The sequence below is a fragment of the Anser cygnoides genome, chromosome 6 (genome assembly GCF_040182565.1).
Source record: "Anser cygnoides isolate HZ-2024a breed goose chromosome 6, Taihu_goose_T2T_genome, whole genome shotgun sequence".
NCBI classification, from domain to species: Eukaryota; Metazoa; Chordata; class Aves; order Anseriformes; family Anatidae; genus Anser; species Anser cygnoides.
The window spans coordinates 8,728,025-8,744,942 of record NC_089878.1 but is presented as its reverse complement, the minus strand read 5'-3'; the positions used below and the strand labels follow the sequence as shown (position 1 = coordinate 8,744,942).

At 47.6% G+C, this 16,918-nt stretch overlaps 1 long non-coding RNA gene across 4 annotated transcripts in view; it reads right to left on the bottom strand.

Annotated features, from left to right (window-relative positions):
• The window catches only part of LOC125182132 (uncharacterized), a 49,594-nt gene that overhangs the window by 2,869 nt on the left and 29,807 nt on the right, over window positions 1-16,918 (bottom strand). For 2 of the 4 annotated variants that reach the window (XR_007161176.2, XR_007161175.2), the window contains exons 4-5: window positions 9,693-9,787; window positions 2,464-2,586 (exon numbers count right to left, since the gene is read on the bottom strand). This is a non-coding gene — a long non-coding RNA (uncharacterized lncRNA). Of the gene's footprint in view, window positions 1-2,463; window positions 2,587-9,692; window positions 9,788-10,174; window positions 13,759-14,092; window positions 15,432-16,918 lie in introns of those variants that run through there. The other 2 variants (XR_010832274.1, XR_010832275.1) reach the window with 2 other exon arrangements.

The following is a 16,918-nucleotide window of genomic DNA, read 5'->3' as shown; positions in this document are numbered from 1 at the left end:
ATCCCTGGGGCTGCTACGAGCAGGGCAGAGCCCTGCAAGGTTCTTGCAGCACCCCAAGGGGTCTGCCTCTCCCTTGCAGCCACCTCTCTGTGCTTTCCAGGCAAGCACAAGCTTGCTGGAGCCACCCTGAGCCCCAGGAGCTCTCAGTATGCAGGGGGGAGAGTGGGATTTTCACAGCTATACCCTGCATGGGCCTGCCTGCTCATCCCAGGGCTTCTCATTTGACCTGAAGCTGTGATACTGCAACAAGCAGGAGCAGATTAAGTCTTTTCACGAGGCAGCTCTTAAAACAGCTTAAACACACAGAAATGTCTGATCTGGAACCAATAGGGGCCATGAAAAGGGTAAGTTACTCCAAGCTAGCCCCTCCTGATTTGGCCAGGGAAGGCTGTGACCAAGATTGTGCTCACAAAGAAGACACCACCACCCCAAAACATCTAGACAGAGCCTCCAGTAAAGAGTTACTCTGAGGTAACTGATTTTAAAAGCAACAGGAATTCTTTTTAACAGGATATAGGCGGTGCGTCCCACCTCCAATGGAGCAGTGTGTCAGGGCATGGAGAATCTGAGGTGACAGAAGGGCTGAGGGGGGCACAGCCCCTTCTCTCCTCCTTTGCTACCAGGAACGAACACTTCTCAAAGACTGCAGCGTTAGGAAGAAAGAAAGAGAAGAAAAGCCCATCCAAAGCAGAATTCCCAAATAAAATCTTTTTACCCTGATCTAAACTTAAACCTCCGATGACACGACCTTATCCAAACACACAGCAAGCTTCACAGAGACATGTAGCTTAGTGCAAATATCTGGCCATTTACTGCTAGGTGCAATGTACTCTCCAGGTATAAGAGGAAATGTCATGCTGGATAGAAGGGGCTAATTCAGCAGGCTGCTAAAACACCAGGAATATTGCAGGAAACCTAGCAAGAAAGGAGAGGCTTGTAGTTCAGTTGCTACATCATGCCTGAAAGAGCTGGGATTCAGTTCATGTAGAGCCCTGGGAAAGTCGCAGGAACCAAAAAGCCCACGTGGATGAGGTTGTATTCGTACAGTGTGAGGAGTGAGAGGGAGCTGAGAAATGTGGACGCCTCTCAGAAGTGCACAGCCTCAAAATGAGGCTTGAAAAAACACATCTTAAAAAGAAAAATAAAAGTAGGCAAAACAAATGCATCTTTCCCAATCCTACCTGCAGCTGCCCAAACTCCTCCACAAGCTCCAGCAGGGGGAGGACAACAACTCATTTCCTTTCGCCATGCAGACAGGATTTCAAGAAAATGCTTCACATCACACGGAAGTGCTCTGTGCCTCCCCAGTTTTCCAGATGTTGCACAAATATTTCCCCCATCCCTACAGGCTGCTCCGGGCTCTGAGAGGTCCTCCTGCACCAAACCTGCCTCCCCAGGACCCTCATGTGGCTTGGAGGCATCCCACAATGGCAAGAGCTTCAAGAAAACCCAGCTCATTATGTGGAAGGACGTCAAGGCTCACCATGGAAATATTTGCAGTGAGCTTCCAAATACGTTAGCTTCCAAACTCACTGTCAAGCCAGGAGGAAGCATACCTAGCGTCTTCAGAGCTGGGCTTTTTAACGTACGAAGCTTTTTAACCTTGGCAACAGGGCTAAGCATGGATTTTCAGATTACAGCTGAATCTGAGAAGATTGCTTCATTAGCTGTTCTCTTCCTGAATCAATCAAAATAACACATTTAATACCTTCTCCTTTTTTTTCCTTTTTTTTTTTTGGTAATATTTTTATTTTTCTCCTTACTACCTTTGTTTTTCTCAGTAGCAGTGATGCTGTGGAAAAATCATCTCTGTGGGTCAGATCTGGAGCCAGTGCCTGAGCTGAGTAAAGCCCATGGAATTAAGCTGGTTTAGAGCAGTTTAGGACCCAGCCCGTCTGCAACAGCTGAGCGTAGGAGTCATGGGGAGTTCAGTATACTTTGAATGGTTGATCACATTTCAGGCCTACCTAATAAACGTGTTTGTGCCTGACCTTAAAAGCAAGTCTTGTTATATTAACTAAAGGACCCCAGTGTCAAAGACATGACAGGCATGGTTTGGTTTTGTGTTTGTTTTTCTTTTTCCCTTTTAGAAAGAACAGGTGAACTCTCCCATCATTGACACAGCAGCAGAATGCCCCCCAAATACCCCTTTTCCATAAGCTGGAAAAAAGACACAACACTCTCCCTTTAACACAAACACGTTTATATCCCATGTGTATGCTCCAAGGCCCTTTGGCAAAGGCAGGGAGCTTCTTTGTGGCTCTGGAGTGAGAATTATGGATGCTGCCACTGCAGAAGTGACATTGCTTGGCTTGGGTGATGCTTTGCAAGCCCACAGGGGAAATGAAGGGTAAGGGGCTTGCTGCACTGGTGGTCATGCTAGCACCACTGTGAATATGTTGTTTGGTGTCTGCAGACAAGCATCATCCACCATCCTGGTACCAACCCAAGGGTGTAACTGACCTGTGAAAGCAGAGGGTGAGCACCAAGACCTGGGCAGCTGCTCTGAGACCTGGAGAGGACCATCACGTCATCGCATACTCGGGGGTTTCTGCTGCTTCAGAATCAAAACCACTCCCTTGGAAGCTGTTGGGGAGAAAACAGGACAAAGTGGCTGTCAATACAGCTGCTGCTTTAAGGCAGAGCCTGCTTTTGCATCACCCACAAAGCTCAGTATTCCCAACTGCTGCTCAAGCCACCCTTCACTCCCAGTGTAGCGGTCCTTGCCATTTTCTTCTGTAGCAGAGCTGTCTGAAGACAATTCTGTTTCACCTCTCTCCCCACTTCACCCTTGCCCACTTATTTCTGCCTCCATGCAGCCCTTTTGGGGGAAGAAGTTGGTAGTTTTTACTCTGGATCATTTCAGAACTCCAGTTCACAGCATCGCAGCAAGGGAAAGGCAAGATGCAGTGTGGGATAAAGGCTTAACCCAAGGAAACCTGTGTCCTCCCTGCTGCTCGTGGGGAACAGCACCCCCAGGAGCACCCAAAAGAGACTTCATACTCAATATTTAGGTAATCTAGATGCTAAGAGGTTCCAGCAGAAGGCGAGATGAATGAACTCTTTCTCATGTAGCCCTCAAATCCAGGGAGGGGCATTTCTTTTTAACACCCAATGCCGGAAAGGACACCTTGCAGCCAGCCCTGCACCCTCAGATGCTATGCATCCCCTCTGCTCTTTCCAGAGGGGAAAATTCAGCAAATTTGCCCCAAAAGTCGAACAGAGACTGTAGTGAATGGCCACCTTTCATTCATACACAGTCACTCGTGTGGATGATAGGGCACAACTTGGCTTCCTCGTGGTGAGGAAGACAACCAGCGATAGAGAAGGCCCTGAGGTGCTCCAAATGGTGCTCTGAAAGCCTTAAGGAGAGAAAGCCACGCCTGCGGGGAGCCATTTCACTCCATCTCCTCATGGCCGGGGAATTTCTCACCAGCAGGACCCGCGTCATGCAGCCCACACTTTGCGGCCGTTGCAGTTTGCTGCAGCATTTGCAGAGATCTCAGCCGGTAATCGAATCTGCTGGTAGGGCTTCATCCTCCATAAATCCCGTTGGAGCCTGGCCCATAAATAGTTACACTATGGCATGCAGCTGCGTACGGGGCAGGAGCAAATGTTCCACATAATGGCTGTTGGCTCTAATCGGATTAATTGAGGGGTTGATCATATTTCCACCACTTGGCCAAGTTTTATTATAGCTGCTCCCTCCTTAAGGCATGCTTCTGCCAGCAAGGGGGAGACCACGGCACCAGCAAGCAGCTTCGTTGCAGGAGACCCCCAGAGCACCTCTTAGCTGCAGGGGTTTCCCCATTCCCCGGGTTTATTTGGGGCTGGTTTTTTTTAGCACTTTCTCTGCCACTGAGATGTTGCCACCTCTGTGGCCCCAGTGATGCTCCTGGTGGCGGAGAGGAAGAAATTGGTAAGATTTTACAGGTGGCTGAAAAAATGAGAGCGAGACTGCAGAAGACAAAGCCTAAAAGACCATAAGAAAGTCACAGACTTTGAGAGCACATCCCACATCCAGGATACCCTCATTAGGGATTCGTAGCTCCTTTCTCCCTCTGGGAAAGAGGACAAAGCCCATCTCCCAGAACAGGACTCACCTCCCCACCAGACCACAGCCCAGAGCATTTACAAGCCTGACAAATTCATCTGCAAGAAGCTGGTCTCTGCATAGAGAGCAGGGAGTTGCCAGTGGAAGTGTTTGGGAACCCCCAGTGTTCAACAGCACAGAGGGTGAACTCCAGGGGGTCCACACCCCCCAGAGCTGGGGAATATCCCTTTCCAGCAAGGCTGACTCTGTGTTTTAGGAACATACAGAAAAGACCGAGCCTGATGTAGGGATCCCAAATGAGTACTAACAACTGTGGGTTTTGGAAGCACACAGATCTGATATCTGGGATCCTATTTAAAATAAGACAAGCATTTTTCCCCCTCTCATTATTTTCACAATAGCAATAGTTCCAGTTCCCTGGTTTTCATCAGCAATAATCTAATTCATTCATACCAACAGCCACCCAGACTTCCTCTGAGAAATTTATGAATCCAGGTATTGAGTTACTGCCTTGTAAAATGGAGGAGCAAAGTTGTTAGCACTCACTGTCCTGATTTGTGACAGGAGGTAGCAGTGAGGGGGAAACAAAGAGACATTCCTCATAGCAAGAAAAGAAGTGGCCCAGTATCCTCTCCTTGCTTTTCTCGCTCTAAGATTTAGTATGAGGTGCTTTATAATAAGATATATTATTTGATCACAGGTTGGTTCACTTCTAAAGCCAGGACACATGAATTTCCATGCTTTTGTGCCTTCCTTCCCTAATTCTGCCTTATTCTGAGTAATCTCAGATCCTCTGCATCTGTAACAGGAGCCGCTGCAGGACACAGGCAATAGAAATAGGGGCTGTACCGAAGCTATGCACTGACTGGGACACACTTTTTATTGTAAAAGGTTCATGCTGTGTCCATGCAGACAAAGCTGAAGCGTTTAATAGTTGCAAATAGCCAAAGTTTCACATGCCATCCTGCTATGGCTCCTGAGCTGCTAGGAGAGGCAGCAGGAATCCCACACCACTTCTGAAGTAGTTTGGGGAGCTCCATTAGGAACTGGGAGAAAACCTCTGTCTGCTTGGGTCCACCTAGGAAGTTCAGGCCAAAGGGTTGGACTCAAGCCTACAAAGCCTCTATGTGATGCCCTGACAATTCTATAATCTTCGTTTCAACCAAAAGGAGGAAACTTAAAGAGCAGGGGCTGGAGGAGATGTCTGAGAGCTGCTCCTGAGAGCACGTTCCCATAAACATGCCTCACCTTGGACTGGGGCTCAGCAGACAAATCTCTGTCCTCTGTCTGCAAATGCCAAGCTTGGGCTCCTCCAGCAAGTCATTTGGCTGCTCTCTGCTTCAGTTTTCTCCTATTTGTTTTAGTTTAATTTACAGCACCTCTGAGGAAGGGATTCTCACTATTTCTTGGTGTGGTATGTAACATAGGGACCCCAGTCAGAGCTTAGAATCTGGCAATACTTCCTTTGCATTTGCCCTAGGAAAAGTAGTAACTTTTGTATAGCATTTTCCAAGTGCTTAAAAGCTGCTGAGGAAGAAGTCACAACCTTGTAAGCCAAACATACAAATAAAACTGAAAGTCATGCAAAATTAATAGCACGTCTCCAACATTACACCTTCCAAACTTTGTGAGATAATATCTGGGGGAAAAAATGTTTATAGAAGTGCTTAATTTCCCCAGTGAAGGAACATCTGAATCATTTCTCCTCTGGTTGATCTGTTCTCATCACACACTGCCACCGATTTCTCCCTGTACTTTGCAGTCGAGGCACAGCCGTGGCAATGGGGTGTTTGACAGATTTGCAGTAGCCACGCAGAGAAAAAGAGAGCAGCATCCCATGTCTCGCAGCCCCCCACTACTGCAGAACTCCCCTCTCCCTCTCTGACCATGCCTACCAGCGCAGCTAGATGGGGAAAGCTGAGCAGGCAACCCTGCATGGCCCAGCCCTGGAGGCCTGCAGGAGATGTGCACTGTGAAGGCAGGTCCCAGGGACTTGGGATTTGTTATGATGTGGATCACACAACCCTGTCCTCTGCCCACGTGCAAGCCTGTGCCCTGGATGAACCCCAGGGAGTGCACAGCCCAGCAGCAAGGAAGCTGCCACCAGCTCTTTAAAAGGACTGTGAAAGTTGACGGTGAGAGGTGCTTTGCTTAACCGCTCCAAAGGTCACCTGCCTGCATGAAAACCAAGTTATAATAAATGTGCCACATTTGCTGGCCAAGACTGTCAGAGAGCTATTAAAAACAGCGGGGATGTCTTGGCCATCTATTCCACAGCAGGCCAGGCACCCCAGCTAGCTGCTGGGCATGCTTGCTTCAGCTCCAGCTAAATCACTGGACGTAACCTTTAGAGATGACACAGGGCTGGGAGTCTTGCATGGGCATGAAATTAGGGCTGGGAGAAAAGACAACACAGAGAAACCCAACTGGCAGTTTGTAGGGGCCCTGGGAAGGTGAAAAGCTTCATCTGTCAGGAACATATAGAAGGTGGAAACACATGAATGAATGCCAAAAAAAATAGAAGTCGTACCAGGAGTCTCCTCTAACCCTGAAGCAGAACTGGAAACCACACTGAATGGTGTTCTTCCCAAACTGCACTGGAAATAAAATAATAAAAAAAAAAATCCCCCATCTTTGCTTTCCAAAGGGGTTGAGCACTTGTTTGTCTCATGACAGCACTGGGATGGGAATTCAGGCCCCACGACATGGTCACCCTGTTCCCCAGAGCTCAGAGGGGAAAGGTGTGCCAGAGCCCAGTTAAACCGTTCCCATCAGTGCAACATCCAAGTCTTTGCAAGTGACACCACTTCAGTGAGCTGGGTACCAGAACCCTGTTCAAACATTTTTTGAGCTCTCCCCTGTTCCTTGAACCCACCTACCAGACTGCTCAACCATATTTACACCTTTGCTTTCATCCTCCCTGCATGGAGGTTTCCCATTAGGTTCTTTGTCTCCTTAATTTGAACCCTAATCATGCAGCATACAATGTACAGCACACTACACGATCTTGTGGCCCCAGAGACCTTGTTAGGAGCAGAGTCGGCTGCTGCTTGCTCTTCAGAAACCCACCCATAGTAACACAGTTTCAAAGTGAAGTGATTTGAGACACCTTGATTTGGAAGATGCTCAACTTAAAAATCCATGAAAGGAGGCTGCTTTATTTTTTTTTTTAATGGGGGAAAATGTTCATCACTTTCTGAAAACGACAAAATTGGTCTTAGAAAATCACTTGCAACTGCTGAAATCCTTGGCCAATAAATAACAATTACCATCCTCATTACTGAGCAAAGGGTGACAGGGAAAGCAGGTCTGCACCAGAGTGCACAGAGGAGAAGAGCAGCCCGCAGCTGCCAACAACACATTCCTCCTGGCAGATGTCTTCTTGTCCCAAGAGCTACCATTACCACTTCTTGCTGGACTCTTTTCTTCAGCTGTCTAACCCCCAGCTGCAGCAGCTCTCCTCCCAGTGAACAGAGTGCGGGAACAGGCGCTCACAGCCATGCTGCAGCTTTGGGTTTCTCCTTTGCTTTGAAGGGACAGGACCGTGGGACAAAATGCACTTGTTAAGTTAATTAGGAACTGGGGAAACGTCAGGTATTAGCTCTAGTATGCAGGCAGAAGATCTGCTAAGCCAGATACGCTTTTCAGTGTTCAGCACCCTCAGGTAGAGGAGCAAACGTGCAGCCGAGAACAAGCAGCACGCTTGCGGTAAACTTTAAAGCCCACAGCAGGCTGAGAGTTATCATTGTAACAATATTTAAAGAATAACAGCACTACACAAAACTGCTTGTGGAAACTGAACCTTTCAGAAAGGGAGATAAAAACCTCACATCCATAATGACAACAAAAGGGAACCGGAAGAGGTTGACAAAATAAAATGAAAGGTGATGCCAAGTAAAGCCAGCAGGGACTGCATCCCTGCTGGAAGCTTTCTTGGGGACATCTCCACAGTGATGCTCCACAAGAGCATAAGCCCCAGCTAACGTTTTAAGATGGCTTAGAGTCTCAATTGATTTAAGATCACAAAAAGCACAAAGGGAAGAGAGAGACTCCCCAACTCTAACTCCTATCAAACACAGCAGGCACAAACATGACACTCCAGCCTCGCACCTCTCAGGATAGTAACTATGGCGGTATTAAAAATACAGCTGTCTCCCCCGATATTAAGCTATCTTGTAAAAGCTGTATGAAAATGGCATTCAACATGGGAAGAGAGAGAAGGGAGGAACAGGCAGGAGGTTGCCAACATTACAGCGATTCCCATCCCTTGAGAGATGCATCTGACAACATGAAGGTTGGATCCAAGTTCCACCCCTAGCAATAGACAGATTTCCAGATGTCTTGATTTTCATAACCCTTAATTATTTCGACAGGATTTTATCATAATAAGAAATCCTGTACACTCATTGCAGGGAACAAAGCAGAAGTTAGGAGAACACATCTTTTTACATGGCCATTATACAAACACTAAGTTTTCCAAAGCTTGTGATTTGTGAAAGCCATCTCCTTTGCCCCTGCCAATTTACGTAAGCACAATAAGAGAAGAATTAATCAAGTGCCTCTAATCATCATCTGTACGTAATGTTCACAATGGCAAATCAAACAAAATGATTTCATAATATTTTCTGAAAGAGAAGCACTGGCTTGAGTTCACTGCAGCACATATGGCTTCATGTTATTACTGGTTAAAAGTATTCAAACATTATCTAAATTGTTTATTTTAGACATCTACCAGGAAACAGACCCAACTCCACTTGCCACAAGGAATCAGCAACAAAACATGTCACAGATAAAGGGGAGCCAATACCCGCCAGCCAGAAACACTGCATGCAACGCCTGGAGACAAAAAGGTTACACGATCCCACGTCCCAGAGCACAAAGCCAGCACAGGATCATCCTGTCTTCCTCCCGGGGAGGCTAAAGCCACAAGGCATTTGCGATTGCAACAGTAGAGGAAGCTCCTTTATGTTGAAACTAACTTTATTTCATTTCATCACGTTAGTTGCAAAACATTTCTGCTCCTTTGAGATGGTACAGGTACCCTAGATTATTGCTGGAAAAGCAGATAAATACCAGAAACCAGCATTTCATCTCTACACAATAGATGGAAGCTTGTTTGAATTTTGCAAAACCCTCTAAATTCCTTCCTTAATGGACAACGTTGTTGTATGAATATGAATAAAAGTACTACAAAATAGTCACTTGAATTTCTAAATTGCTTCAGTTTAGTTGAAATGTCTTATATTCTTTGGCAAAAGCCTTTACCAAGTCTATTCACCTTACACAATTTTTTTCACAATATTTGCTGAAAACTAATGACGAATCTGCAGGAAATAAATTACTACGTAGTCTACTAGTTAATCAAAATGGCCCAGAGTTTACACTGAGAATAGTTACCATTACCCATCCTTGACAAATCCAGAAACTAAAGCTCATTTGCCAAAATGAACAGATAAATAATTTCAATGTGACCACTGCTAAACAAAAAGGGTGGCACAACCGATTTTAAGAAGTTGTGGGGCTGGACTTTGTGTCAGGCAACTCTCCTGTGGCAGCATCACCTTCCATGATCTGATGTCTCACGTTTACTTCGGAGGCCCCAAAACTAGAAAAGCAATAACTTCTATGCTGCACTTACCACTGTCATTTCAAACTGTTCTTTCTGCAAACATTCATCCAAATCAGTGTTAGCACTCATTGCACTTGTTTCCACTTCTTTGGTCTGAAATTTCTCTAGGAAAAAAGAAGATAAGCTCATAAGAGAAAGGGTTAAAAATAGAAGTTGCACCTGCACACATGCGAACAGCACCCGGCAGCAAACTGTTGCAACCCTATTGAGTTAATGGAGCTGCTTGAGAGAGATGAGTTTGGGACAAAAGTATGTAATAAAAATAACAGGCATTCCTGAACTACCTTTGGGGGTAACAGTCTTCATAAAGTATGTCATCAGCCGCTCGCTGGCAGCTCTGAAGCCATCTCATGTTGCAAAGCGACTGACTTTGACAGAAGTTTAACAAGCAGGAAAAACCACCTCGGGGCCAGCTATTCAAGCACAAGGGGCTCAGGTTGAAACTTTGCTCGTATCGCACCCTGCAGGTGGACCGCCAGAGCCCTGAATACCTGTATCTGAGAGGAGACGGCAGCTTTCACTGTAATGCTTGAGGGCTCTAGGTGGAGGCAGAGGCAGCTTGCGCTGGCTGCCAAGCACTGTCACACGAAGATTTCGTCGTGGTTGAGGTGCTCCCCACGGCCAGAGGGTCCCCCTGGTCCTTCAGCACCCGTGCGCTGACACCCTGCCTCACCCTGCTGGGTTTCCAGGTCCTGCATCCAGCTGCACTTTCGGGGAGGGTCACTGTACATCTCCCGCTAACAACCTCTGATCTCATCGGTCACACGAGAAGCAAAATGACATTCTTGAGCATCACCGTGTCACTCGTCTCCCTACAGCTAAATAAGGGGTGCAGAACCAACAGGCTATTTAAAGAAAGCCAGCATAGCGACTTGACATCCTGAAGAAGAGGCATTGCACGCATATGCATTCTCGCTCCCCAAAAAGAGGCTCGCAGCTCCAACATGATGATTTCAGAGCCTTACTGAGGTCAGTTTTCACACGCAGAAGGAACGCAGAGGTGCTACATGCACAGTACAAAAGGCCAAGCTCCATCACAGACAGTTTTAAGTGACCTGGACGGGTTTGCCCAGGGAATTGGTGGCAGTGCTGAGACAAAGACCTCCCTGCTGCCCATCAGAAGCACCCAGCAGCTTGCTGCATGCTCTGTCCCCCCACGTGGCAGCACGAGGGGTTGCTGAGTCTCCCCTCTCGCACTGAGAGCGCTAAGGGACCCACACCGTCCTCCCATGACATTTCTGAAGGGAGGCTACTTTACCTGCTGGCTGGTGGATGCCTCTCCAGTTATGGGCAGACAGTGGGAATGAAAATCCCAGCAGGGTAAGAGGTGCCATGAGACAGCACCTGCTGATGCTATGGGAGAAAGCAAGTCCATAGACACCAGACTGACAATGATGGTGGCCAGAAGACTGGACCAAAAGGCATATTGTCAACTGTACAGGGCTGCTACAGCCGGGGTGCCAGCAGGCAATGCCCTGCCACCAGACACAAAATAATAGCCTCAAATCTCAAAAGCTCCCAAGCAAAACATCAGCTCCATGTCTCCATGCTGATTCTCTGCCACAGCTACTTTACAGGCAGCAACAGACACGTTAAGAAGGCACACGGGATGCTCAGAAACGCTCTGAGTGATTTGTGAGAAAGGAGCTGCTCCCCAAGCGCTGTACTCGTGTCCAGTCTGACAACCATGGCACAGGTTATGTCCACAATACTTCCATGGATCTCTGCCAAAGCTTATTAAGCCATGACAATGCAGTTAGACCCTTAAAAGGACTTTCTGAGATACATACAATACAATCCATCACCTGATAGCATAGTTCTATAACCTTCTCTCCCAGAAGAGCATCATCTTCAGGGATATGATCCAAAATGCATAAGTATTATCTGAAACCCATATAGATCCCATAAATCCGAAGTATTTACTGCAAGACATGGAAATAACTGAAAACTTTGAGTTCCTACAGCTTCATTCTTGCTGGGCCATCTCAACTCTAAAACTCGTGCATACAGTTAGAAAATGGGGCGTTCTGGTGTACCCAGCACATTTTGGAGAGCCTGGACATTTGGCAATATTTAAGCAAACGCAGACTGCATGCTTGGCAGAGACAGGATGTCAATGATGAGGACAGCATGTGTATGATCAAAGAGTGATGCTCGCATCTCTAAGCTGCAGACCTTGAAGGCTGTCCATACCTCCAGTCATTGAGAAGCTTATTAATGGCCAAAGAAGAAAGATCAAGATTCCAACACTAGATTTCCCCAAAATCAAATTATGTCCAAAAGGAGAGGGAGAAAAGAGGGAAAGAAAAGAGGTTGTTGCCCCATAAGTCACTTTGAGACTTTCCAGGCAACGCAGGTACACAGGGACCCTGTGCCCTATATCAGCTATCTTTCAGTGCCCTTTCCAAGGCTGAAGCCATTCCATCTCCTAGTAGATTATTGAAAGGGGATCTGAGAAAGGCACAGTTCATTTAAATGAGCAGTAATGTGACTCCTCTGCTGCGCGTCCTGAGGAAGAGGGAAGAAGGGAAAGGCAGTGAGATCTGCAGCTCAGACACAGGTTTCGGGACCAGGAATCCTGATTGCCTAAAGCAGCACCAGCATGATTTTATCGTATGTTGTGAGAGAGAGTGTGCCAGGATTAGTGTCTTACGCAGTGCTTAATCTCCACATCTAAAACCACACAGCACTCCTCAGGGCCTGCAGTAAGGAGTCCTGCCTGGCAGAATTTGATATACACGTCCTGCCTCTGCCCAGCAGGAGCCAGGCACAGCGCTGCTCACACAGTGTGGCTGCATTTAGCCAAGGTGCTTGCACTTCAGAGCTGCTGTATGATCTACAAACAGACCCTTGTACAGCCACGGAGGCCAAAAATAACAGAGTTTTATGGGACAGTGAAAAGCAAACTGCAAAGTGCTCTTGGGCAACTCAAATTCTTCCCCCAAGAACAGCAGTGTCAGGAAGGTTTCTACACGGCTGAACGTGAGCCAGAGGCGGCCCCAAGTAGCCCAGCACCTCCTTCAGGGAGCTGCTTCTCCCCGGTCAGCCCTCCTTGTGGGCACAGAGATGCTCTCGAGCTCTGTGAGGAATGCCTTGTATGTCTCGCCGCCGCTTGCTGGGGGACGCTGACATCGTCTGGGACAGAATTAGAAAACCTTGAGCGGGAGGGAGGGCGACTGGGCACAAGTGCTAAGTCAGCCGCAGGCTATATGTGGCACACCAGCTGGTGCCTCCCCTCCCTCCCGACCTGGGGCACACGCACGCTTTCCCCAACCCTTCTCAAGCATCCCCCGTGCAGGTAAAGGGCAAACGCACTCTCTCAGGCTGCCCGTAACCAAATCCACCACAGCAGGCTTGTATTTTCAGATATCCATTCCCTTGCCTGCTCCTTTGAAGCCATTTGACTTCAGCCTGCACCACTGACAGCCTAGGCACAGCCTAGGGTATCAGTGCCTTACGCAGCACTTGGAGGAGCCAAAAGGCAAATCCTCCTTTCTTCGGCACGCCCATCGCCTCCCTCGAGCCAGCAGAGCCCTTCACTTGTGCCCGTAACCCAACCTTCGTGCCATTCACTCGTCACTGCCTTATTTCCCACCACCTGCAAGTCCTGTGATGCCGGCACTGTTCACTGGTCACATTCCTGTGGTCACCTCCCTGCGCTCTCCCCTCCCTGTCCGAGGACAGGGCAATGTGCTGTCTCAAAGGGTTTTGGGGAAGACTCACCCGTTATGGTGCCTTAGACAAAATCCAGCAGAATGCACAGCCATGTGCCCATAAACACACGTGCGTAGAAGACCTCTTTTGACCAAGACAGCTCTGAACACGCTGACCCCACCATTTATTGAGCAAGACTCTTCCCCTTAAGTTTCCCCAGCTGGCCAGGGTGCCATGTAGCTGCAAGTGCCTCAGGTAGGAATAGGCTTCACTTTTCTGTGTTGAAAGGACCTTGCACTGACAAAGCCGAATCACTGGTAGAATAATTTGGTGCCTTGTTGCATGTTGTCAGCATTGTAGCCTGAAGCTGAGATCTTGAGAGAATTTGCTGGCAGCAAATCCCCAGCTTGTTACTTTAAACCTGTGGTGAAACATGGGAGAATCAAAGCAGACAAGCAGTCTGGCCAAGGCAGAAATCTCTCTTACAACCCCAAATCCCACGTTTAAGAGAGCACAAGAACCTCCGCAGCATCTTGACATGGAAAGATGTAATTAGCCTCTATCACCTCATGAACAGCCTATTGTGGTGAAATGGATTATATATTCCTTTCAAACTTGTTACAAATTAGAGTAACTCCGATAACTGCCTAAATGTTTGGTTCCTTTCTACATCTTGTTATGTTCTTGGCCTTAAGTAGTCCCCCTGACAACGAGTTTCACAGCCTCACTAGTGCAGGAAAAACCACCGTACTCACGTATTGGTTCTGTAGTTCACTGAACCTCCTTTGTTTGGTTTCAACAAGCTTCTCCATGGAATTCCCTGTGCATCTTGTGACTTTGGATAATAGGATCACTTCCCACTTATCAGCTAAACAAAGTAGGTGGTTGTACCAGGGCACAGCTCCAAGCCGTTGCAATCTTTCTCAAAGCTCAGTGCTTGCCAAATGGCGCGCACACGCTTACAGCTTTTCCTGCTGACACTGCAGCCACCCAACCTTCAGCAGAGAAACACTGCAAATGCTCAACAGCAACAGGTGTCAGACAGGAGTTTATCACAGGAAACGAAGGACATGTCAGACAGCTGAAACGATAGAAGATGAGTAGGTACGGGACAGCAGAAATGCTCCAGGAAGAGACCAAAATAGGTAATTGTAAATACTGTCTGTATGCTGAGTACTGCACACCTTGCCTGAAAGCAAGCTCCCCCTGGGCCCTCCCTATGACTGCTATCTCGAGCAGCCTAAGGCACCCAGAGGGAAACCACTGGCCTGAGCCCTTCTGAGCAAACCTGCACTGGAAGTAGCAGGCTTTACCTCCTGATCACTGTGCAACATGCTGCAGATACACTGGGAGCAGCAAAGTGTTTCTTGGGCACTCGTTATAGTGTGTGGGGCTTGGTGGACATACCGTAAGCATAAGAGGAAAATGAAGGTCCTTCCTAGACAACCAAAAACCCAAGTAGATATATTTTTTAATTACTAGGAAAATGGGAAACAAGGTAATTGCATCTTTAGTCATTTTAGACAGCAAAAGGCAAAAGTCTCAAAGGGAGCACACTGTGAGACAGAGCAGAAGTGGTGCTGACCCTTGCATCCAACAGCTCCATAGCTTGCTCATTCCCCTAGCATATGGAAGATCTTCTACTTCGGTGCCTGGATTTAAACCAGCATCTCCCTCCTCCAAAAGGAGCACCTGGCTCCCTGGGCTATAGGAAACCCCCAGGCAGAGGCATCTTGGTAAAGACTGGACCAGAAAGGCAGAGACTTAAAAGCAACTGCAGAGGGATGGCAGCCCTCCCTGGTGCTGCAATCAGCACCATCTCTGTGACCCTAGCTTGAAAAAGCCACATGCTTCATTTCGGAAGTGTCAGAATAAATCGTATCAGTGCTTCGGAAGGAAGAACACACCTCCCTTTATTAAACCAACCAAATTTGGCCCAAATGCATAAAGTTTTGCATTGGCTAATACTGCATCTTCATCAAACTTTGGGAAAAAAATAAAAAAATAAAAAATAAAAAAGCAGACCCAAACCTGTTTCTGCAAGTGACAGGACTGACAGAGCATGGCACCAAACAAACAACGTCCCCCCTGCTGCATTTTCTGGGGTCTGGTGAAACCCGAAGCCCCTTCCCCGCTGACGCTGCCTCCCCCTGCTGCGGGATTCTCCTGCGGGATGGAGGTGCCCACACACCCCCCGGGAGCCACACAACCGGCAGGACAGATGCCAGTGATACCTCGCATCCTCAGCTGCTGCCGCTTTCCCTTAGAAGTGGATCTGGGCAAATCCCAGCAAGCGTGAGGCTGGGGGTTTGCTCGAGTGCTGGCGGGAAGCGGCTGCTAACAGCACAGGAGGAGCCCTCCTGCTGTGGCACCTGGCCCCAGAGCTCAGGGACACATCTCCTCCACGTCGCCTGGGGCTTCGCTCCCTGGGGACAGGCAGGGGCACACCACACACGCTCCCAGGGATGCCTTGGGACACATCCAAGCTCACCCACAGCACCTTGTCCCAAGAAACATGACAGGATCCAAATCCTTAACCTGGCTGATAAAATAAGGACCTGCCACCCACTTCCTTCTTTGCATTTGTTCATCTTCCCACCTGATCAATATACAATTATTTTGTGGCAGCTCCTCACAAAATCTCCTTTCCTGGTGGCCATCTCCCATCTTAGGCCACAGTGTGCAGAGCCAGCAGTAAATTCATGCTTCATTTCTGGGAGCCTATCTTCCTTAGTTTAACAAATATTTGATGGTGGCTTTCAGGATTATTTCATTGCAAACCTCAGGTGACCGCAGAAATTACTGGACTGTCACTGTTTTTTCCAATTAAAGTTCTCATAGGTGTAGAGATGCATTAAAAAAAAATAATCGGATTTCCAACTAAGTTACATCTCCAGGATCCATTTCTGCTGGTGGATTTTGCAAAAGTTTGGTTTGTGCAGTGTAGGACAACAGCATCACACAAAGGCCGTTGAGCTCTGAATTTCTAAACACTTGCAGAGCACAGTTCACAAAACTAATAATGGCCTCACCAAAAGCCTTGCACTCAGGAGACTGAAGAGTGAATGGAAGAGAGACTGCTGGACAAGGGAAGAGTAAAGAGCAGCCCTGCATTTCTCTGCAGATCTCAACCATGCAGATCTCAACCATACAGACCAGAGAAACCAGGTTTGAAAGTCAGAAGCTGCTTTGTTGTGCTGAGAAGAGCCTGGTGAAAACAAAGCCACCTCCTGCTGAAAGCTGCATCTTCCATCGAGAGCACGGGGAGCAGGGAGGCCCATCAGGAGACCGTGGAGTAGGAGAAACAGACATAGGATGGGCAATCAAACAAGGTGACAACAGAAATGCCTCCTGTGCCTGACGGCTAGTTTCCGATTATAACTACTTTATGAAAAGGAAACCTTTTGTGAGGGAAAACACTGCATCCAGCTGATCTCCAGTCTATTGCGGGCTCAGCTTATCCAAAGAAACGGGAAAAAAAAGATCAAAGGAAAAAATTAAAGGAAGCAATTTTCAATTTTAAACAGGGTCTTAATGTGATAGAAAGGAAGTCAGAGCAGCTGAGAAATGCCCAGGGTTTG